The sequence below is a fragment of the Prenolepis imparis genome, unplaced genomic scaffold, assembly GCF_030444845.1.
Source record: "Prenolepis imparis isolate NDT839.2.m4 unplaced genomic scaffold, iyPreImpa1.0 SCAF_2, whole genome shotgun sequence".
Taxonomy (NCBI): Eukaryota; Metazoa; Arthropoda; class Insecta; order Hymenoptera; family Formicidae; genus Prenolepis; species Prenolepis imparis.
Genome location: NW_028141160.1, coordinates 11,814,902 through 11,838,888, shown reverse-complemented (window position 1 = coordinate 11,838,888; position 23,987 = coordinate 11,814,902). Strand labels below are relative to the sequence as shown.

General features: G+C 39.2%; 2 protein-coding genes across 3 annotated transcripts in view; both read left to right on the top strand.

Moving 5' to 3' along the window:
- The window catches only part of LOC145945937 (Krueppel-like factor 6), a 332,032-nt gene that overhangs the window by 30,694 nt on the left and 277,351 nt on the right, over positions 1–23,987 (top strand). The window contains exon 1 of one of the 2 annotated variants that reach the window (XM_083055251.1): positions 3,324–3,344. The exons of the other annotated variant lie outside the window; for it this stretch is intronic. The gene's annotated coding sequence lies outside the window, so the exon portion shown is untranslated. Of the gene's footprint in view, positions 1–3,323; positions 3,345–23,987 lie in introns of those variants that run through there. 2 annotated transcript variants of the gene reach the window in all.
- The window catches only part of LOC145945956 (uncharacterized), a 195,661-nt gene that overhangs the window by 2,738 nt on the left and 168,936 nt on the right, over positions 1–23,987 (top strand). The window contains exon 2 of the mRNA XM_083055269.1: positions 5,676–5,747. The gene's annotated coding sequence lies outside the window, so the exon portion shown is untranslated. The remainder of the gene's footprint in view (positions 1–5,675; positions 5,748–23,987) is intronic.

Genomic DNA, 23,987 nt, shown 5'->3' with positions numbered 1-23,987 from the left:
AAATATAAATCATAAATTACTATGAATATTATATACTCTGTTTATACAATAATAACTTGATAATATATATACTCTACTATCAAACTCGCGCGATGATCGAAATGCTTCTTATAAATATAAATCTCAGGTACGCCTTTATACAGTTGATTACATCGCAAAATTCAAATTGTTTGGTGGGTTCTTCAGATATTTGTTATGCTGATGCCATTCCTACCGTTAAGAAACGAACAGCAATGCGATTATTAAATTCATGAAAACTCGCACTCTTCAAACCGTCGAATGGCTTGCTATGGTATTTCATAAAAAATTCTTCAACAAAAATTTTTATCGCATCTCCTTTTGCGTTGTACTTGAGGCAATTTTACTTATTCTCGAGTCAGTCGGCGGAAGAGTCAATTTACAGAGGCCGCGGCCGGTTAAATGAAACATAGTCGGTCTAAACTCACGCGTACATATGCTGTTTCCTTTTCACAAGGAAGGTAGTATATTATCGGCGAATTCACTCGATTTTTGCCGAAGTGTTCGCACATAAGAAGGACACGTGCGTGAGAAAGGAACGAAAAAGGTATCCTTTTTATTTTTCCTCGTTCTAGTGTAAAGGAACGAGAAGGGAATGGTAAAGCGCGAAGATACTCGAACGAAATATCGCGAAGAAATCTTGGAATTTCCTTGTCACCTTGAAGTTCCAAAAATCCGGATAATTTCACGGCGAGAGCGATTTATGGGCGCGTTTTCGTCACTGTTGCGAAACTGCTCTCTCTACCTCTTTGCAGCTTACATTTTCTCGCACGACGGAGAACGTTTCTGGAAAAAGTTGGTTACTAGTTGCTGTTAAAGTCGCGCTATATACATACTTACGTATCGAATACGTCCCTGAACCGCGTCGTCATGTCGCACTTCGCAGCGAAATCGACTGCACGTATACGCGTCTGCAGTTCATCCTTCGTTCACAAGTTCACACGTTCACAAGTCTCTTCGTCGCGTGCTCCGCTCTGTTGCCAACGATATAAATTTCCGTGCGCGTGAAAATTCACGCTCCGTTCCACTTTTGTCTCGTTCACGCTGCTTTCGCGGAGAAGCAGAAAAAGACCATGTTCTTCCTATTGCGAAATTAATTTTATTGGGACATATGATCTCTTACTTTTTTTATTTATTTTTTATTTTTTAAGTATATGTAGATTTTTCCATTATTGTTTATATTTTAAATTTTATTTCAAATAATAATTGATACGTGCACACATGCACGTTATTAGGTAGATGCTTGTGTTAAAGAATGAAAAATATCGTTCATTAATTATATAACGCATAGTATATATGTTAAAGTTAATAACTTTTTACACGGTACGATGAATAATCATTTATTCGAATAATTAGACCAAATAATTTTTATTAGAGAGAATTTTATTCATTTCCTGATATTCTCATCGTAATTATCACTTATGATTCAGTGCAGTTTTGATTCATCGCCGACTACTAAGCATTGCTATAGTCATTTCCGGCAATCTCGCGATAGTCAGAAGTGCTAGAGTGGTGTTTTTGTTGAGTTAGCTGCGTTGATTTTGACTCATTCTCTTCTGAGACTTGTGTGTTCTTCTTTAACCATACAGCGCTGACAAATAATATTTGCGGTAGTGTTTCGAGTACTATTTTTCTAAATTAATTAAATAGTTGACGTATAAAATTTTTTTATAACTTATAATAGAATTAAAATTAATTTATCCGTACGTACCAAATTTCAGATTATAAATCTAAACAAGAATCATTAAAATTATTTTGTATCTTATCATATTTCTTCGTATATCTCAATAGAAAAGTATTACAACACTAATGATATAATGTCGCAGCTAAATTAAAATTACAATATAAAATATATCTATAATTGCCTTTCTCTCATGAAATATATTTTACTCGTCAACGTTTTATATAAATCAAAGGTTGGAAACGCTACAATTTCGTCGAATTTCAGTTTTTGACTTTTACGTCAATTCTCGCGTTTCTATTATCGTGAATAAACACGGGGCTTATTTTCATGTGGCTGCGTCATGCGAAATCTACACTCACATGATATCATCAGTCTCTGGTATAAACAATTTTAGCAAACCTGCGCAAAATTGAGCTATGCAGAGTTAATGGAATCGAGCTGCTCTTGTGATTCACGCTCATATCGCGTATAGTTGAATAACACTGCTTGCAACATTCTTATTGTTAGCCCTCCATCACTAAACTTTTTGTCGCGACTTATCGCGAATTATTAGCGTCGGTGGAACGCAACGGAAGAACGATGTCTCGAAGAGAAGCGACAGCCCCGTCGCAGTCACCCTTAGACGACCGGGGTGCTTTACCCTGAGTTATGCGAGAACGTAATCGAGTTAGGTTTGCCCGGTTCCCTTCCGCGGCCTCGCAGTCAGTCGGGGAGAGCGCTATACTTTTTGAATAATAATCAGTCCCGTATTCAAAACGGCGGTGCCGTGTTCCGGTGCATCGTTTTGTTGGAAAGGAACGGATAGAGCACGCACACGCACGTACCGCGCACACAAACATGCGTGCATCCGCGTTACAGGGAAATAGCAGCAGCAGAAATGGAGGCAAACGGAAGGTGCGAGATGCAAGGGATAGAGAGAGAGAGAGAAAGAGAGGAAAGGGAAGAAGGAAAGGGTTTATACCGGGACGAGAGCGAAGCCGCTGCGCCGCAGCGGAAAACGAAGTGGAGGGGAAGCGAATCGTGTGGCATTATCATCGCTAATGAATATTCAGTTCTGCTTGGTTCGGCCATCGGCAGGTCCCGGCCAATGTCGTAATTCCGGCTGCAGGTCCCGTGACGATTATCACGATTACTCGCAGTAATCGTCGTACCGCTTGCTCGTTCCCTCGAAATTTCTCCCCCTGTGTCACCCTATCTTCGGGCATTATCCGGAACATGATAAAACAAGTAGGGTCAGTCGGGGCAATCGTGACAACGAAATACGGTATCTGGTCTTTTACCTTTTAGTCTTAGACAATAGTATATCTTGGTTTCATCTCGTTACAATCTCTTTTTTTTTTTTTTTTTTTTTTTTTTGTATTCCTTTTATTTTTTCGCGCGATATTTTTTTCCTTGGGTACTTTTGGCACATTTAATTTTTAATTAAATCAGTGCAGTTTTCTGACACGTTAGATTTCTGATAAATTCTGATAAATCTAATTTGATCCTATATCGCTTTGCATTTTGCAAAGAATTATTCTTAGCTATTTGAAATTTTAGCATGTGTTATAAAACTCATTCTTATATTATTCGATATTAATTTGCGCGCGTCACACGTCCGTGGACATCTGTGGTTTTCCTGCTGCGAGGATATAACGAGCAGGTAGCATCCGATGCATTTGCATTTTGCATAATAAAATATTGCTGTAAAAATTCCATGAGCGAAGCAATTACTTTTTTAGGAAAGGTTATTTTCGAGCATCGAAGAGCGGGGTCTCGTAATTAAGCGTAATTACCGGGTAGCTCGATCAATCGTCACCGGCCGTAAAACTCTGAAAATTGGGACGGTCCCGTTTTGCATAATAAAATCTTGCTTTCGTTAATTATAAAACTCACGTCGCTCGATTGCGATGCGCTAGTTATGACCGGCGGCGCAGTGATTGCGCGTCTGATACGATCGAAACCTGATTAATTATTCGTGTGTGGGCAGATTGTCGAGGGCACGGGCATAGTCGAAGCTGCTTAATTGATCTCTCCGTAATTGACGCGCTGTGTATTACCGATTACTATGACCGCGCCGTTGTTGTTATACAATCAGTTTTTGTACTTATTGCGATCGTGCCATGTTTATCTTATCGAATGCGACGTGAGACATATCGCGTGGAAATGGAAAAATTTACGCTCGGTTCAATTTGTTTGTTGTGTACGACAGCAATCGATAGATGGCCGTTTACAGAGCGCAAACTGGAGAGAGTAAGCGTAAGTCTCGTACGCGAATGAAACGAGCGCCCGGGGAAACTTTATTGCCAGGCTCCCGAGTCGTTATTTCTGATTTGCATTTGTTATTATAATTGGGAATAATCGATGCTGCTGTCGTATAACGAGCGAGCGGCCCTGCATCGCCGCCGGAAATGGATCGGGACAATTACTGCCGGAGGAGCGAACCGACTCGCCTCGACAAAGTTTTCCCCGACTTTGTAACTATTCTCCCGCTCGCTCCCCTAACTTTTAGCCCCTGCCGCACCGTCGCGGCTCTCCCTCGTGAGGGATGCACAATGATATTTCGGCAATTAAACAGCTCCGTTTACACGCACTTCGCTCGCAAACGCCGTTTATTCGTAGCGCCGTCAATCTTTGTTTGAGACAAAAATTTAATTTCGACGCTGACCGCCCGTCGATTTTATTTCAATTAAGTGCTGTCAGTCAACGACTTCTTTCGCTTAATTGAAACGTTGAAAAATTATTTCCTCGCGGCTCCGAAAAGATTCAAAGACCCTCAACTGGGTTTGCTCTGTCTATACTTTGTAATATCCATGAATAGTCCACGCGAAAAACGTATAAAAACGTAATTGCACAGCTTTATGACGATTAATTAGAGAACATAATAACTCTATTATGTTCGTCGACGAGGAAACGGAAAACATGACTGCGGGATCGTGAATTTGTATAAGGACAAAGTTGTACAGTCTCTTTAAAAGTTAGAATTGCTACTGCTAATTGTTCAAATCTGCATTCAATTTTTTTTAAATATGATATAACTTGTTGTTCAAGTCGCGATGGATTATCTATGTCTAAGAAATTCAAGGATTCTTTAGAGAATTTATGAAGAAATAGCAGATAGTTAAACAGGCCTTATTCAAAGTACTTAATGGAGCGAGTTAACAAAGTAGGTCGTAGTAGCATCGAGAGAAAACGTAAAACGCGGTGACAGTTTTACGAAACTTGAGGATAAAATTACATCATCTCTTTAAAAAAATTAAAGCGACTTATTGCCGCTAGTAATTGCCTAGATTTGCATTTTTGACTTCGCCGAGATTTCGAACGATCGCCGCAGGTTCGCCGCGAACGAGTTTGACAAATCGAGCAGCGTCAAGATCCCGGGAATTCTTCCGAACGGACGAGAGAACCCGCGACGAGAGTAATATGTCGCGTATGTGCACTTTGTTGCTTCGCACTTTGTTGCTTCGGAGCAGAGCGAGCGGTTTCGCGATGGCGGACGCACAGCTGACAAAGTGGCTCGCGGGGAAACGCCATCAGTCACAAGTTCCGCGGCGCATTCATCCCCGTCTTTCTTGCCACGCTTCGCGTTACTTACCGTTATTAACGCTGCGAACACGCGCGTCCGTTATCCATTGCACCAAACGCGGCTTTGCGATTATTTATAAACTTATGTACGCGTGCGCATCTACCTGTTCCGTCGTTGCTCTTCCGATCGACCGTGAAATCGCTTTATCCCTGCAGGACATCGACTTTTTATATAATTCCGAAACATTGTTTTATTTCGGGTTCCATTACTTACGATCACAATTGTTTTTTTATAATAGACATTTTATGCGCGTTGATTATTTTTATTACATTTTTTAAGTATAAAGATTGTTTTATAAGAGAGACATACCTATATTGTTTGACGAATTAAGCGTCGTTTTTCTTGACAATTTTTACGAGAAATAACTATATGATGAAGCATTAATCAATTTTATTTTTTTTGTTGCAGGTAAGATAATCTACAAAGAAAATTCTAATTCAGTGAGTTTAGTCTCTCGATCTACGTATTTCGTTCAATTCGGTAAGTTTTAAAAGAGTGATAATAGATAATAGAAAATATAATCTATTTTAGAGAATATACATACATAACGTATGATTTTCTCAGTGAGGCATATATACTATGACAGTTGTTTTATAAAAAGGAGGGTTTATTAACTTAAATCTTATACCGTGATAATTTATTCGTTATTAGATATCGTGGTAGATGGTATTATTGCAATGTAGATATCGTTGATACTACGATGCTGATGGTAGGCACAACAAGGTGGCAAGGGTCTCTAGTGGTTGCTCTAGTTAACGCGGTCGAGCACTTATCGGAAATTATCAGTGAGACGTAACCTCCATTACGTAGGCAAATGCAGCTCGTTAAGGCCTATCTTTGATGCAAGTTAACTGCGATGTTATGCACCCTGTCGTCAGTGCATGTACGAAGTCTGTAAATATCGGCAAGACTTCTCTCACTTTTCCACCGTAGTTTCCTTAGAGAAGGAAGCATAATGCGCGAAATTGATATTTTTTCTTGAATGATAAATATGTATATTATACTTATCTATTTCATTGTTCGAGGAGAATCGAAAGTTCGATAAAAGTACGAGTAGACTGAATCGAAAAAATATTATATTAAAGATATAGATACGTTATAAAAATAATATGTGTGAAAGTAAAGATACGATTAATCAATTATTTTAGATTAAAACTATCATTATATGTTATCTTGTTTGTATTTGTATTAACATTTTATTCGAGAAGAAGAACCGGAGTAATATTCTATAAACTTTTTGTTTAAATTTTCTCTGAAGAAAACGGATTTGATTTATTGATATTTTCAGTATTCAATTATAAACGCGATAAATGAAGATATACGATTAATTTTCGTCGTAGTGCGAAATGATACGAACTATCCTCAGCTGTTGATTTAATCCAATAATATCTTAATTGAATTATTTGGCGCACAGGTATTTGATTTCTTTATTTCTCACATCTAACTCACTCGCCTTGCGGTGTTTTTTCAGTGTGTACAATATTTAAATGTAAATGTAAAACGAATTATTTTCTCTTTACATATTCTCTCTATACCGAGATACAAATTAAAAATCAACAAAATAGACGGAATAAGTAACACGATAAATAACAAATATATTCCAATCATAATTTAGGCAGTTTATACTTTATAATTTTAATAAGTGATATTCAATTTATATTGACTTGGAATTGTTACTCTTTCTCTCTCTCTCTCTCTCTCTCTCTCTCTTTCTCGATATAAGAGAAATTCAATTAAACGTGTAGACATTATAAAAACAACGCGTCACACTGCTTCTTTAGCGACGTTACAACGCGCAATCAATTCTTGACGAATAAGGAAAAAGTACTCACGGTGTAGTATTAGCTCCTTTCTATTTTTTGCCCGGATCTTTCCGAGTATGCAATTCACTCTCTACGAAGAATTCTCTCGCTCTCTGATATTTAACGGCATCGTCGACGGGACGTCCCGCGTCGGTTTCATTATCGCTATTGCGGACTCTCGCAACAGACTCGCGCTTTTTCCCGCACCAAGTCCTTGAAAAATAATTACAGCAATCATTTTCCAGGCCGTATCGGCGGCGCTGGAAAGAACGATACTTCTCCCGACAAATTGAGTAATAAATCGCGCTGAAACTCGCCGTTCTCCGCCGGCACGCGTGCACTTGTACGCATCGCGAAATCTTCTCTTGCTTATGAAACTTTATGAGCCGAGTAATTCGAACAGACGCGCTAATTGGAAAGTCAAATATCGGGAAGTGCGAGCGTGGGAACGCGAGGCCCTTCGCGTTACCCTTCGCCGTTGTGCGAACCTGACTTGGCCCCGGTCGAAAATTGGGCTAACGCTTCCTGTTTTGCGAATGCGAAGAGGCTTATCAGAATAATCGAGATACTTAATGTGCACGAGGAAGTCGGCTTGCGTTTCCATCATGGTTCCTGAGCGCACCTGTTCGGCTTGTTATGTTTCGTCCCGTTTTCTTTTGCACATAAAAAAAAGAAGATATAAGTAACGATAGATTCTCTTTTTTTTTTCATAGAATTTGACTTTATGATTTTACATTATTTTTGCTATACACGGTATTTGACTTAATTAATATTAATATTATATTATATATAAATAATATATAAATTAAATAATTTATTTTATAAATCTTATATTGACATTATAATATTTATAAAAAATAAATATAATAATAAATTATAGTTATATGGTTATATAGATTTTATTTTTGAGAGATATTATTTTACTTTAATCTTTATATCCGGTTATTTGCTGAGAGATCAATGAAAAGAAAAAAAGAAAATACGATATATGCAAAGCGAATAAAATTTCGTTATCTTTAATTTAAAATTACATCATTCAAATAATATGATTTTTAAAATTTAAATTCCATCAATATTTTTTAATGATAGAAGAAATATTGTTTGTATTATAAAATAAATTTACCTGAAATTATTACAAATAAATCGTCGAGAACTATTATATATCGAGTTACTAATGACATTAGCATGTCAAGAGGAAAGTGTGCCGTAACTGGAAAGTACCGTAACGTATCAACGTATAGTCGTCGATCGTTGCGTGAGACGAGTACAAATAGACGTTTACTACACCTGTCTACCATATACGGTGGATGCAATGTTATTCTACGACAAAGATGTCGCGCGTCAAGTAACTTCGATAACGATATTTCGTTCTAATAAAGTGTTCGATGCATGGCGAGTTTCCCTCCTTCTCATTGTTATTCCATCGTATTGTCGCGTTGTTCTCGGATCACTGTAGAAGCTTACTTAGTCGAAAGTTGAAATCAGCAGCCATTCCCATTGATCCTTATCATTTAATTACGCGACGCCGAGTGCCGATCTTGGCGCGTGACCCCTGTTAATCGACGATACGTGAAACATTGCAATCGGGGAGAATCGGACGAGACGACGGGTCTCATTTCCGTTTTGGGGAATTGCCGAATCGCGCTAAAAGGGAATACAACTCGCGGCTCTATCTCATCGTCCTTGGATCCGCGGAACCGCATCGCCCGAGATTTTTCGCTGCCCCGAAGAGCAATGAGCGGAAAACGATAGAGTGTAAGAGATAAAACGTTTCTCCCTTTCTTTTTCTCATTCTCCTCTTTCTCCTCTTTCTATTTCGGTTCTTCCTTCTTTCGCGAAGCTGTCTTGCCATCATTCTTCTAAGAACAGCTAAAACCTCGTAAATCGACGGTGAACCAGTTATCGGGTGGGTAACGGAAGCGTTAGTTACGCCAGCGAGGTTGGATAACGTTCGGCAGAGTAGTTCATTTCTAACGCAAGTAAGAGGGTAGTGGATACTTCCCATTTTCGTTCTATTTTCGATACATCGACGGATCCCGATCTCCGATATGCTCAGATATATCGCGTGCTTTCGGTTCATTAAGAGAAAGGACGAGCAAACACTCTCGATATCGCGGATTATCGACGATGCAACGTGTGCGCTAAATTAACGAAACGAGGAAGGAGCGAGACGAAATGACGTTCAACCTTGAAATATTACACCGCCGATGATTACGTCACAGCTATCGTGGAGATCGTATCGAGAGAGTTAGGCTAAGATCTTCATCGCGTCGAGTTCGCGAGGGCTAAACGGAGGTCGGCGAATCTTACGAGCGAGGTCGACGAGAACCGTGTTACTTTGATGGATGACCCGAGGCTTTCGAACTATTTTGCCTCGACGGTGCCTTCGGGCAAAAACCGTTATGGATCGAGTCTGAAGACGGCGCGGGGGATAAGTTGAGAGCCGCCGATGGTAGGATAGGTGGGGAAGAGGGTGGGTGGTGGCAGCGGTCGGAGGTGAGAGTTCGACGAGCGATCGCAAGAAATTCTCGAGGAGAAGCTGAGACGCGCTATCGATTTTCCTCTCCATCGTGGCGCAGCTCGTTCATCGGAGGCGGCGCACTTGTCGTGCTTCAATTCATGAAATTTTCCTTTTCCTTGTCGGTTCCAGTCACGAACTGTGAGCGACGGCGCATCGAGCGGAAGATACGAAACGAAATTGTAGTGCATTACCTATCTCAACCACTTCCGCTATTCTTTGATCAAGGAAAACGGTGCCGACGTAGAAAGATTAGAATGGCTATTTTCAATTTACTTTCACCGGTATATAACTTTATTATAGTCCATGTACAAAAGAAAACCTCTTTCGATAAGCAATCGCATTGACGAATTATTAATGTTGCATATAATTTATGAATCGTACTTAAGGTATGTAATTAACGCCGGTTTTAGCGAAATTAAATTTTATTTTAATTTTTGAAATTTTAAAATAAAAAACAATATTTTTTCGATGAAAATTAATAATATTTGTAATGCCGAGAGTTTCTTTTCCCTCGACTGTGTATATATGGGGGGTGAAGGGGCACACATACTCGATACCATAAACATGCCGATAAGATTTACTATAAAAGTCCGGAGCCGGATGAAAGAGTTGGCTTTTATCTAAGCATTTCCAGACGCCGGTAGCGCCGCGTATTTCGTCGGTACATTCAAACACGACTGAGGATAAAAAAAAAAGAAGAAAAATATTGAAAAGTTACGACATCATCAGGGGTCTCGCGAAACGGCGGGAAAATCCGCGGCGCGGTTCTTGCGGGGTTCTTCGAAGTACCTATATAACACGAGCTTAAAATACTCTCGCGCACGTTTCATCCTTTACCTCCGGTTCTACGGAATGCAATAAAAAGGCATTGTCGATATATAATACTGGAGTCACACATTCCGAGTAGCTATACTACGCGCGGCATTTCGTGTTAATAAATGTGATATCGCACTGTGTTTGATAATACTCATTATCGATGTCTCGCGCGAAGGTGAATGTATAACGTATCACGATCATGACTTTTTACCACGATAGATATCTCGAATGATATCTCGGCGAGATATCCATTATCTCGATGAGACTTTTAACTTATTGTTGGAGAGGAAGTAGCTTTATAACTGTATTCTTGAAATATATGCATTATACTGGAGAATGCTGGCAAATTTGACATGGTATGTACATCTTTCCGAGATAATCCGCGGGACACCGCTCGTAAAATATAAACGCGAAGCTAATGCATGACGGCAAAATTGTTAAGTAACAAAAATAATCGCAAAAAAAAAACACTAGCAAAATGAGATATCCGAGACTCGCTGAGAATTCTTCCTGGATAGGAGGATGTTTTAAATATCTTCCTGTGCGCGTAATGCACTGGTATCTTGCATATCCGGCGCGATCTGCAAAAAAGATCGTATATTTATAATTCCTCGCTTAAGCGAGGTCGTCACAGAAGGGAAAACCTTCGTTTCCAAGCATTCTCTCCTCTTGCATATCCCATTCTTCTCTGTCTTTGTTACTCGTCGCGTACCTTCATTTTCTTCGTCTTTCTCGCGTTCCCTTCCCGTTCTTCGTTTCTTCCTTGAGCCCTCCGGTGTCATAATACGGTATTCCCCGCGAGTTCCAGGACCCCTAATGGAGTTTGCGTGTAAGAGTGAGACAGGCTCGCGAGGGGTTGGAAACGAAGAGGGAGAGGGGATAGGGACGTGGCGATGAGTAGCATGGGAGGGATGGGGTGAAACGACGGCGGAAAGCAGCCCACCCTTTTCTTCCTGTTTGCATCCTTTTCTCGCTCGCGTTGCCCCCGGTAGACGGTAGGGTGTATAAAACGTTACGAGCGCTAATTTTATTTTGTGTTAGCGGGACGGCGTCGATAATAGGAGGCTTGCCGTAACTCTCCTCTTTTCTCAGATATCTCGTTCTCTTTTCATCTCCGTAGCTTGCTACACGCGGCTCGACGGTCAAATCGATGAAGGAAGGCTGACAAACAGCCCTTTCCCTCGAATGGCGCGTCTCCGAAGAAGGCGAGCAAGCGAGCGTAGTAGTCGGAGATGGGTTAGAGGGAGGAAGGAAGAGTGTGGGGAGGGGTTACGGAGGTGATGCGGTGGCGTCGATATTAACACCTTCGAGGGAACAAAATGCATTATTCGCGAATGAGCTGCGTGGCGTGCCGCTGATGGCGTCGGCTTCGGGGTTACTCGGTATACAAAGAGGATTAAGGATGACATTGGGAGAAATGAAGGAAGAGGAGAGTAAAAAGCATCATCGCGCGCGCGGAGAACGCGACACCTTTACCACCTCGCCTTCTCATCACGCCTTCATTCTCCATCTCTCCTCTTTTGTTCGTTCGGGAGGCTGTGAAACGTGCGTAAGGTAAATGTATCGGGCAATGTCTGTGAAAGGAACGACAGTTTTCTTCTTGAACGTCGCGTACGTGACTTCTTTTGACAAGGGCGACAACTTCGCTTCCTCAAGGGAAATAGGAACTCTCGATTTGCTGAATCTTTAGTTCGATGGCTACTTGGCTACTTGCACGGCAGAGCTATATATTTTATTTCTTTCTGATTTAATTAATATGAAAAAAATTATCTCATATTTTTTTTATTTAATTCTGTCTCTTTCTCTCTCCGACGCTTTTAAATATTTTTTTAAATATAAGCTGTGTATCGCAGCATATATTGCTGAATGAAAATTTAGCTTTTCTTAATTAAATATTCTAATATTAAGATTTTTCTTAAAAATACAATATTAGGATTTATAAAATTTAGTGAGCGACATTTACAAGACAATATGAGAATTTAAACAAAGACCGAGCTTTACGGAATGAAAATAAGGCAGCTTCCAATTGGGGTTGACTTCTTCGATTCCTTCTTCGTCGCGAGGGAAGACCCAGAATCGATTTTTTCCTCCGTTCGCTGTTAATGCCGCGGTCGTTTTCTCCGCGAATTTTCCTCGCTCTACATCGTTCGTAAGTAAGATCTCTTGAAGTGTTATTTTCGCCGGCCTCGGCTGCTGGTCCCTCTACCGCACGTCGGTATTTTTATGAGTAGAGTGCCTGCTCTTCCGAACCTCTTCGCTTCGCGCGAGCCTGCTCGCTCGCCTGTACCGCTCGTAATAGCGCGGCTGGGTATACGCGAGAGTTTCACAGTAGTACGTACGAGGCTCCCTTTAGCACTCGTTCTGAATTATGGTGGTCCATCTTCCACTTTCCCTTCCCCTCTGTCCCTCAACGTTTATATGTGCCCACGCTGTCGTCAGCCAGCCGCGGAAAAGCACAACGAAAGTGGCTGTTCCGCCAGAGTTATACCGGCTTAGCATGGAAGTACGGCCCGTGGGTGCATTACGACAGAAATTCAAGGCTCGCTATATGCGTCGCAATGGCGAAGAGAATTGAGTCCGCGCTGCTGTTCTGCAAGGATATATCTAGTCAATGCTATCCGATTCGGTCTCGTAGACACAAAATGATCGAGTGTATCGATTCTCGATGTTAATTTTGTCGATGTTAAAGTCCTGCTTTTCCATTTTATAGATAATACGCGAAGAAAATGACATATTTTATTTTCATTTTAAATTACATACTCGTATGTACAAAATGTAGCGCACTTCCTTTTTCAATTTACAATTTATTTCTCATAACTTTTCGTCAATAAGTCGTGTAAACTTGACGACTCATAAATCGATTTTATCGACATTTATCACTTATCGCAATAAGTAAATAACGTGAATTATCAAGACGGAGTTAATAAGAAAGAAGCAAGATATTTACTATAGAAGTAAAGTCGTACGTTTACATGGACTTAATTTTTTTTTGCACGGAGGGCGAGAAGCCGAGGGTTGCGAAAAAAAATGGTGCTTCGAACAGTAATCATGATAGATACTGGTCGATTAGATTATTCGAGTTTCTTTGCTTTTATCGTAAGGCTGAGTGCACTCCCGTTTCTAGAATCGACGTTTTCGATTGCTTCAGGAATTATACGAGATTATTTCCTTGTCTTTATCCGCTTCGCCTTGCGTTGGTCGATAATTCTGGAGATCAAAAGTAGACTGATATAAATGACTATCCGAAGTACAATGTTCAACGCCTCAGAATCCGAGTATATCAAAAATTTGTAAAAATATTTTTATTACTTGCACGTTTCTATTTTCCATTGTCCATTATCATAATTTATGTTATATTTCTAAAATTATTATCAGGTTCCTGTTTTCGCGCGCTCAAAGTAAATACCATCTAATCCGACGTCCGGGTATCGCTTATAATTAAAACCCCCGGGTGGTGACGTGTTAGGCTCGAATACGAGCCGCGCATTCGGACCCTCGCGATTTAAACTAATCCGCTCGTAACTCGGCGTTGGATATTCCGAGCACGGGCTTGTTGCCGAATTAGTTTCAGGTAAAACCGGGATGGTGGTGACTGGTCATTTACCAGGACCAGCTTGTCCGAAGGGTTGGTTCGGTGAATGAATGAAGGAACTCGAGGAACTCCTATATAGTTTATAATCTAACACGCACAAATGTTACTAATCAATTACATTTCAATAATGATTCATACGTAGCCGTTCTTCTTTGCTTTGTCTATCACTTCTTCACGTGATACAATCACTTCACGATAAATATATGAGAGGTGTATAAAATGCCTCCAATATATTAATAATGAAAAGAGTGCGATAGTCCTGACGCAATTTATGTTTACGTAAGTAAATACCGCGTGATTCGTGTCAACCTTCCGTCTTCAGAATTCTGTTGTCTACAGAGAAAGAAAATTCTCTCTAGTACTCTACGCAAATCGAAGAAGAAGTTATGTCGCGTAGCGCATCTTTTCTTGGAAATATATATATTCTATTTATGCTGGAAAAATAACTTACATATTGACTCAATGTTGGATTAACTAAACAAAAAAGCGGAAATACCGTACATATCGAGTAAAAACTTTTTTAAACTTATTTATTTTTAATTCTCATCAATTTTTATGAATAGATTTCCGTGGAAAGATAAAATATTTCACCAAGAAAAAGAGATAAACAATGTTATAAGATTTAAAAATACATTTAAAAATATTTGATAACACAGTTATATTAAAAAATCATAAATAAAATAAAAAATTAATTAAAAGTTTATTTTAAGAAATAAAACAATCATGGCAAAACGCGCGAAGATGATTACTTCCGAACAAGACTGCAATAGATATGCTTATTGTATTTGTGTTGAACGCAGAAACATCCGCTTTAAGTCTGGGCTACAGGGATACTGATAATGCATGACGGTTCTCTCTAGGCAAACGATAGATTTGTACTAAAATAATCTGCATATTGATTGCACGTTCTACGCGTATATCAAAATAGATTGAACGTTTTTGAATTCATTTATCTACATATTGCTCGGACAATCTATACAAGCTTACAATAATTGAGATTAATGGATCGTTTGCGTTCAGAATTTTTTTTTTACATAGAACAAACTAAAAAGTAACAATTAATACAAAAGTGCAATAAATACAGGAGCAAAGAAAGATTTTTATGTAAAATATTAATTTGCTTTTATTTTATAAAATTGCATTAATGGAGAATTTTGCATTCGTATAATATTTTCATTTGTATGTGATATGATTGATAAGAGATGAAATGTAAAGACAACTCTGAATAAACACACGATGGGTATATTTACGACGTTATAAATATCGATGTACTTTTTTTAATTGCGATAATCGAATCTTTTTATCACTGATAAGAGATAGTTACATAGCTTGCGCAAGAAAATATTTACGTTACATGTTGATCATACTCTGATAGTAAGTTACGCCAGCAATTTTATTGATTTTATGATTTATATAATCATTATATGATAAAATATATTAATTTATAATATATTTGAGTAACAGTATAAGATCTACATAATAAGCGACAAATCTTCGATTCATATTCTTTGTTGCTATAGAAATTTCCTTGGAAATTTCTAACATATTTCAAAAAGAATGAAACTTTGAATCATCGCACAGCGACGTGTTTGTAATTTTAGATGTGTTACAAGGCGACCAAAACCGTTTGCAGTTACAAAACTTTTACTAGGAAATATTCATAAGACACGAAAAGCTAGCTATTATAAAGTTTTCCGCGCCGGTCAGACCGACTCTAGGAATTATACTCAAGGCCGAATAGATCGTGAGAGCGGTTTCGTGCAATTTTACGTAAAAATCTTCACTCGCGGAAGAGACGCATGAGCCGCAATTACGCGCTGCATTGCTCGCATAGTCTCGGCCTCTCTAACCCTGTTATCTAGAGAACGAGTCGTAAAGATAATATCGTTTCATTAAAGAGCCGCAGCACAAATATAGATACCGCGAGTGGCGAAGAACGGCCAGTCACGTACTCGTTGCAGGGCTGAGAACTTCGATTCCTGAGAAACCGAGCGAGAGATAGCTTGTCCGGTGATAATTGCATTATCGTTGCGATATATGTTCGCACTATAATGATACGATAGTATCATTATTGAGATACTTGTAACGCTTAGAGAAATCAAACGCTTCTTACAGTTAAGCATTTACAAAGTCGCAACTCGAGGACTGTTTGTTTAAATCGTTACGTTTAAAACGTATTCAAATAATCTAAAAAAATTATATATGTATATGACCATTTATATTCAAATCCATTTGTAGACTTACAGATATAAAAGATATAAATAATACAAGTAGGTAATCTCTCCTTTATGAAAAAGAAATTTTCGTTCAAAGAAATAAGCAAAATATATTTATTTATTGAAAGTTTAGAGAGTAGAATTTGTCAAGTCTATTCTTTTTCCTCTTTTAAAATGTATTTGCTTAGAACTATATATTTTTTACTTTTTGCGTCAGTAATGGTATTCCATATTTTTATTTTATTTTGACTTTTGATATATCGCGAAGATAATCAGAGTATATGATGTAAATAAGGTAGTTTCGTTCTTCTTGTTGAAAACTCCATGCTATATCACGATGATCTGAAGTATAAGATGCAAAGAATTCTTCGATCCTCTCTATTATTAACTATTCCTCGTTTCTCTGCTATCGGAGCTTCGGTGACGTTGTCATCGAAATGAAAAGAAAGCTTATGTAAATTACAATCGTTACGATTCCGTGGGGATCACGGGCAGGACGCGGTTCTCATCCTAGTTCCCGCTCATGTCGAATCGTAAACGCGGTGCATGAGTGACGAATGTCGGGCGAAAAAATACAAAAAATAGGAGAAAGAAAAAGAGAGAGAATAAGATCGGAAGATGGAATGAGAGGACGGGAAAAAGGAAACCGAGAGTGGAATTGCTTTTCCTTCTCTGCACCAAGTGTCATTTTCTTTTCGTCATCTATTTACTTTTTCTATCTTTTTCTCATCTCTATGCCATATGTTATGGACATATATAAGCGACGTATGTAAAAATATATTGTTACGAAGTTGTTGACATACTCGTGTAGTAAACTTTATAAAAGTGAAACTATATATAACATCTATTACTTGTTTATTGAAAATTATAGAAAAATATAGCTGCACTTATCAATTGTAATATTTTATATATAAAAATCCTTATTCTATTTCCTTAGTCAAATTAGACATTTACTTAATAAATGAGATAATGTTATAATCAATTAACATTATAGTTTTTGATCATTTTTTGGATAATTATTTCACTGTCATTAATATAATCTTAGAATATTTCACTCTCCCCCCTCTCTCTTTTTCTTTTAAAATAATTTTATAAAAAAGTATTTTATGTTCTCTCATTTTTATTTTTATTGCTTTCAATTAATTTTACATGGCATTATTTCGATCATTATATTTTTCTAGTTTGAATCTCGTTTCTGATTCGCATTAGCTTTAGTTTACATACGAAGAATATTGAATGAACGAATCCCCCTCGAGTGTTTCGTTTTCTATTCGCGCGATCGATCAATTCATTTCAACGTCGACGGGTTCTTCTTTTTCGTTCTTTCGCGGCACTCTCCCTCGCAGCAATAGCAAAAGGAGAAAGTAAAACCGACAATACGTTCGCGGCAGAGTGATTAGCGGCACGATGGTGGCGGTGGCGATGGCGGATAAAGAGAAATGGAGGAAAATGGGAGGGGGTGGGTTTCGAAGCTGAAGAGGTTGCTCCTGAACGTTATTCAACCATCCAAGAGGCACTGTATAAACAAAGAGGAGAGACGGAGATCCCGGAAAGGCGGAAAAAGTGGTGGTTAGGTTTTCACTTGCAAGCTGCTGTGTATGTGAATTTGTGTATATGAGAATGCGTTATGTCTGCGTGTGTTATACATCGACATACAGACAAGTCCGCGCGCAACCCCAGCTAGTCACATCAAAGGCGGCACGGAAAAGCTGCAAATGCATGAAAGAATGGGTTAAAAACCCGGCCACCGTCGCATCGTTGCAGTGAAAAGAAGCGGGGCTTCCCGTGGAAAAGCTCTGGAGGACGCTGAAGGACCTCAAAACGAAAACATTTCACTCTCAAAGTGTCTCCACCACTCTGGATGCACGTAGAAGGCCCTCTTGAGTTTCACCCTTATTTCCCGCATCATCCCTTTTTGAGCGCGTATTTCTGTTCACCAAGCCGAAAGTAAAATCCGATTGATAAGCAAACCACTTAAGTATGAGATTACGTATACTCGAGACTAGATGTGCGGCTTTCGCGAATCTAATTTCTGCTGGATAGCGATACATGCATATGTGCATGTTTATTTTATCCTCAAAAAATATATGTTAGCATATTTTTGAATAATTTATTTTTTCTGATAACATATTTCATGTTTTATATATATATAAAACTTACGATAAATTTAGTAAATGAGAAAATTAATTTAAAAATTAAGTTGTCTCATCTTTTTTATCTTTTATAACAGAAAATAGTACATTTCTCACAATAGATCCTATCATAGTATTTTAATTAATTGAAAAAAATACAACGCGAATTTGAGTATATTAAAAAATTTTATATCGAAAATGTTTTATTTCGAAAATTAGTATCATAATACTTTTGATTTCTTTCTTCGTAATTACAATATCGTTAAGCGTTATAATTTATGAAAGTGCGTACAATCTTTGTGACGCCTGTTTCTCGCTTGCTTTTCATTTAAAATTAATGAGTCGCTTATGCTTACGAATTTAATTATTAATCGTCAATTGATAAGACTCTGTTTTAAGCTCGACGTCGCAGTTAGATTTTTTGTTTCGTTCCGGCAAGCAACGGTGGCGAGCGATATTGCCGGCTCGATTCGACGAGACGCGGGCGTTTGTTTTATTCTCATTACCAGAAGTGGCGTTGAAGAGATGAAAAGCGAGCGGAAGAGAAAAAGAGGAGCGACTCGAAATTGGCGCAATTACGACTTTAAACGACTCTCGCCGTGTCTGCCTTTCCTCCTTCCCCGCGTATCTCATAGCCTCCTTTCTTGCGGAGAGGAGAAAGAGAGTACGCGCGAAAAGCCTCCCTGTCTCTATTCGCGTCGCCGAAGTTGCCGAGGTTTACTACTGAGACGTAACTTTAAACTTTTATCCGGTCTGGATACGGCTCTCGCACGCGATACACAAGCTGCAAAACATGTACATGTGCGCCTTGCACACATTTAAATACGTACAGGCTAAAAGCAACAATGTCAAATTGAATCGGTCCAAGTTTATCCTTAAACGAAGCGGAAACTTTTGTCAAGACTCAGAGTAACTTCCGACTCGCGCCCTGCGGCTGTGTATCTCACACGTCTGTGATTATTCGCTAGTGCGCGGTGCTTATGTGCACATCTGTGTTTATACACATGGGAGAAGGGGCCAATATATTATATCCCAAAGAGCGTCGTAAACGTGATTGCTATTTCTCCTATGGTTTTCTATTTTTTTTTTTTTTTTAACTCGGGTTCTCTTCGGGGACCATGTCAGGGACTCTCCGCGATTTGTTGCTCAGCAACCGTGACACGAGTCACTCACGGTATGTCGTTAATCTTTGACGCTGCGGTTCCCAGGCGGAACCGGAAGTCGATGGCCCGGCGATGTCACTGCCGGTCGTCATCGTATGCCATGGCGCAATCTTCGAAATTGCAAGACGAACGATGGGGATCGGCTCCACGATGGATAAAACTGATTGGTCCGTGGGACATCGCGTCAGCTGTTCTCCGGTCGTAGTTGATTCGACACGTAACTTCCATATATATGTATGTATGTATGTATGTACATACATACATACATATCGGTCATGTAGCTTAGGTATCTGTCTGCTGGAAATGCAATACGCGAGTGCATCGGCCTGTATACAGACTGCATGCGCGCGGAAAGATATTCGGAGATCTGAAAATATTTTCTCGCATACGCGAAATGGGAAAAGATGCCGTACGGATCGCCAAGTTATTTTTGTATGTGCATTTTCTTCTATTCTCGTAAAGCTGCATTGTTTATTGTACAAGTGAATTAATTGTAGAAATAGAAAATTTAAACTTTTTATATATAATTTTATTACAGACTATCATCTGTCAATATATTTTTATGTAGATAAAACATGCAGATATTAATAACTATCGTAAATTTGGATCAGAGACCGCCGGATGTGGCTCTTAGTCGTATTATTTAAAGTTAATTAATCGATTGCAAATACGGATTAGATAAATGCGGATTTTCTGGCACGGCAAGATTTGATAATTCGTCGGAGATTGCGAGAGGCGATGGACGCGGTTGCTAAAGTGAACATTGCAAACGGATGAGTCGTGTGCGCGAGAGACGGGAGGGCAAAATTTTCGCGGTTTGCACGAGGGCGATGCACCCTTCTGACGCGTCCGCGGGAAAGCGTATACGCCGTGGCACATATGTATTCGCGTAGGTAACGTCACGTATCTATCCTGCGTATTTACCTATCGCATCGATGCGAGACGCGGGAGAACTTTTATCCTCTCTTCTCCCTTCTCTTCCTCCCCCTGTCGGTTCTCTCGGAGCTCGAGTTTCGGAGCGGACCGGCGTGTGTTGTAGCTCGACTCGATTCGGAATGGTTGGCGGTGGTCGATCTCTCTCCTCGTTTTTCATCGGTTCCAGTCAATAAAGCTCGTGGCTCTTGTTTTGCCTTCGGCTGACCACGCTCGCGCGGTTCCGTTCTTCTGCTCCGCAACTATCTCCGTCGTTTTTCCCTCGCGTCTCCCTCCCGCCCGCGCGCTTCTACCCCTTTTATTCTCGCTCCGGCTGATCCGCCATCGGAGGATGCAATCCTCCGGCATGCCCCGGCGAAAATAATGCAAGAAAAGCCTTTGTGGCTTTTGGAAAAAGGAAGGATCTTCCTCGACTTCCGAAACTTTGCCGGGGCGCCTGCCACGCGCAAGAACTAGACTGGCGGAACAATCGAATTGATTTTGTACATCTCTACTTTTCGACAACGAACGTCGCGACTTTACCGCGCGTTTTCTACACATAATAAATATGATTGAAATGACGTTTTTGGAAAGATATGTTTCATAAATATTGGCGAGATTTTTTTCGAAAATACGAATAATGTGTTATCGATTTTCTCATACTTTCTCGTTTTAAAAATACTACATGTCTTCTAGATATATATTACTTCTACGTACATTAAGGGTTAGATACGGGTTAAAAATATTATGTCAGAATTTATATGCTTTTTCCAGTTTCCTTCCGTACAATATAAAATTCCGGAGAAGATACAGTCCTCTATTTCTGTTTGAAGACAGATTCATCACGAAGTGTCGTGTGGCGTCCACGTGAAATTCCTGAGAGATCGTGTTTTCACGTCGTGAGCAGGAAGAGCGGCATGTACAGATACTCGTACCGGATTCACGGTCGGTGCCTTCGATACAAAGGGCTCTTCCTCCCCTCCCTCACTTGTCGCACGAAGAACCACAGTGTCCAACCCCGCTATCCCGTTCTTTCTGCGCTCCTTCGTCCCGTGACTCCGGTTACCCTGAAAGGGACGAAAGTCCGGCGCACCAAAAAGTCCTGCGCCGGTCCGCGGATATCGGGTGCCGTTTCTGTGCACGCATTTATAACAAAATCCGCAGGAAACTGCTGAAAAGGAATGAAGGGAGCAAAGGCGGGAAAAAGAAAGAGTTGATCCGCTTGGCAAGAAACGTATTGACGAGGAGAAAGAGAAAGAGTAATAGCCAATATCTTAGACATTGATCTATACTATTTTTCTTTATTTCGTATATATTATTTACAGATTGGATTATTTTCTCGTGTTTTATTCACGTTCAAGGGATTGATATTTGTAGATTTAATTCTGATTTTAAGGGATTTAAAGAGGATTATTCTGATATTATAGACGAATCTATATTTAATTGGAATAAGGGATAATTGATGAGGAAATTCCAAAATAATATATACATTTATTTTCTACACTTTCTTGATTTACGTAAGCAAATAGAAATCTTATCGTAATTGTTAATAGTCGACTTTGATTTCCTTTTTCAATATCTTTCTGAAATAGAAATCAATGATTCCCTTGAAACATTCTGCTTGTCGTAGACATGCTAATTAGACCATGTTAATCCATGTCGGATAACCAGCGTCGAATAATTACGGGGGTGGTTACCATTGAAACGAATGGCCATCCGGGAAGTTAGTGCTGGTTAATACCTTTAACGCGGTCATGTCATAATTTATTTGGAGCGACCTTAACTGAATTAAACGGAAGTTGCTCAAGCGACATTGTTATTTCATTTTCTAATAATATAAAATTTTATTTTAAATTTTATTAATTTTTCCGGAATTTTTTTATTTCTTGACTGAACTGTAGTAATATTTTAAACTTAAAAATCCATTGATTTAACTATTAAATAAATTTATCATGTTTAATAATGTTATTGACAATTAGTGATTTTTTATCTCACTGCAGAATCATTATTTTATTTATTCAATAACTTTATTTGTCATACGTTATTTAACTTTTCATTAAAAAAGGGAATAGCTAGATATAATATGACCTAAACAAATAGCTCGATAACATGATCTACTTTCCTACTATAGTATATCTACATAAGTACACAAGTTGTAACAGTGAGGAACGAGTCGTTCCCTCTTCTTTTCGATTTGTCTCGTGTCATTGCGGGAGTGCTGTCGCAATGACTGATCGGGGGGCTGACTTCTATCTTTTCTCGAATAGAGGAATGGAACACGACGGTGCGTCGTGTCACCCTCGTCTCGGGTTTTAGATTTATTCGTACAAGCGTCAGAGTAGATCCGTAAGAAGTTGTGTAAGATCGTGCGAGTGATCGACTGGCTTTGGATTCTAGACAGGCGATAATAAAATTGCTGTAGAAAACGGAAAGCGTACTACCGCAGATTATACTAGCGTGTGTGTACAAATGCATTTAATTTATATAATTATTTTATTTTTAATTTTTTGGTTTCTTTTTTTCTCTATTTTGTTATTCGCTTCGAGTTATCAGCGTGGCTTTCCTTGTCAATTATTATTTGCTTTACGTAATGTGTCGGAGTTTTTGAAGTAAATAAAAAAAATAAAGGATTATATATTTTATTAATTTTGTATTATTTTTATATACTAATAAAATACATTTGTGCGCGCATACACACACGCGTGCACACATATACTTTAATATTTAATATATAAAGAGAGAAACCTTAATTTTCGTATATAAATTTGTATACTTTTATTTATGAGGTACGAGGCACTATAAGAGATAATTAAAAAAAATTTTGACAGAAGTTAGTTTGTTGTTGTCATTAATTTTATAAGCGATACCAGTACATGTTGAAAGAGTTCGAATTTTTTATGCAAGGAAATTTATTCATTAAGCGCGGTGCATGTCACATCTTATAAGATCTCGAGCCCCAGCCGCTGCACACTTTTACGCACATATATAGAATATAAATCCGTCTCGATCCATTCTATCTCCCTTTTAAGTTTCCCTTCATCAATATTAATCCGGTACAGTCCGAGATCCGCCGGCCGACGGGAAGAGAGATCGTTCTAGATGTGTCACCGAGGCGACACGATCGTCGCCTCCTTCACCCGTTCTCAACAGCGAAAAAAGGAAAGCGGGAGAGATCTCCCACGATCCTACGGGTACCTGCCACGCTAAGGGATAAGGGAAGATTAAGCGAAACCTTAAGCGACCAAGTCGTTTTTAGCTTATACGGATTGGGGAGGGTGGGTGACCCAAGGTTTCAGGGAGAACGTAGGTCCGAGATACAGCGCAACTTGTGAGGGGGAAAAAGACAGCTGGAGCGCAAGGACACGCTTCTAGGAGAAGAGGGGGGAATGGACCTGCAGCATGCGATGTACATATATATATATATATATATATATGTATGTGTGTGCGTATGCGTTTGCGTCTGTGCCCTGTAAAATACGAGCATGCCAGAGTTAAGCCGGCTATAGATCGTGGAAAGCGGAGAGAGAAAGAGGCACGAGAGTGAGTGAAAAGACGCGGAGGGCTTG